At 57.7% G+C, this 1,072-nt stretch overlaps 1 protein-coding gene across 1 annotated transcript in view; it reads right to left on the bottom strand.

Annotated features, from left to right (window-relative positions):
- Positions 1-1,072, bottom strand: part of ABCC5 (ATP binding cassette subfamily C member 5) — a 113,193-nt gene that overhangs the window by 49,144 nt on the left and 62,977 nt on the right.

The raw sequence follows: 1,072 nt of genomic DNA on the forward strand, positions 1-1,072 counted from the left end.
CGCCAGCCCGGCAGCGCTGACCACCTACAACCCGTGAGCACTCTGACGTCCGCCTCGCAGCGTTCAGAACCCAAGGAGGGTCCGCTGTGGCAGCCCCCTCAGCATGGGGTGAGCACCCTGCAGGCCGACTAGTACTGCCAGCCTCCTCGTCAGAGAGGGCTAGAGCACTCACCCAGGGGCAAAGCCTCACCTGGTGCTCAACCTCGCCATTGTCCAGGCAAGCCTTGAAAGAGGAGCATCGGGCTCAACTGCAGGGTCGCATTTTTCTTGCCCCAACCCTTCTCTGGCTCTGGTCACTAGCTCTCCAACCTGGCTGATTATCAGAGATCACTCAGGAAGGCTTTTGCCTTTTGCACAGACCTGTGGCCAGGCCCAACCGCTGATGTCATAGAGCAGAGATGGAAGCTGCCACCTCAGGTGGTCCAAACGCAGCCTTCCTAGACAGCCCGGGGCACCACTACTCTCAAGGAAAGCCACAGCTCGCCAGTTGTGACAGGTGATGTCAACAAGAGGAGAAAATACGCACAGTCTGGAGGCCTCAGAAGCACTTCCCAGCCCTGCCCACCTGCTTCACTCCCTGGTACTGCATCCATCAGGAGGCGGAAATGGTCTCAAAGCTAGCCTCATCTCAACCAGCTCAGTCAAGCCAGTTTCGTTCAAGTGTAAAAGCCTACGGGTGCCTTCGCTGTGTCACCACCTCCAGGCTCTCTGGGTCTAAAGCGTGGAGAAGATCCTGTCTCGGCCGGCGGTCCGCCTCAGCTCCTTGCTCTAAATGCCAGGTCCTCTGTGCACTTTACTCTCTGGCTAGGCCAGCTTGCCATGGACCATGAACCGGACCACGAACTCCTTGTGGGCATCACTCTTTCAATGGTAAGGCCGGAAACTGAGTGGGGCTTTGTTTCTAGAGGAAATCCCGACAGTCCTGCCTCGGACACAGAGGCTGTGGTCCTGGCTGCTCGCTTTAGTTTGACTGTTGGCCGTGCTGCAGCCAGGGAAGTTTGTCTCCCATTTCTGCCACTCCCTGACACAGTTCGGCCTACCTATGACAGAATACAAACGGCTCCGCCTGGCG

The sequence above is a fragment of the Tupaia chinensis genome, unplaced genomic scaffold (assembly GCF_000334495.1).
Source record: "Tupaia chinensis unplaced genomic scaffold, TupChi_1.0 Scaffold000708_1, whole genome shotgun sequence".
In the NCBI taxonomy this organism is placed as follows: Eukaryota; Metazoa; Chordata; class Mammalia; order Scandentia; family Tupaiidae; genus Tupaia; species Tupaia belangeri.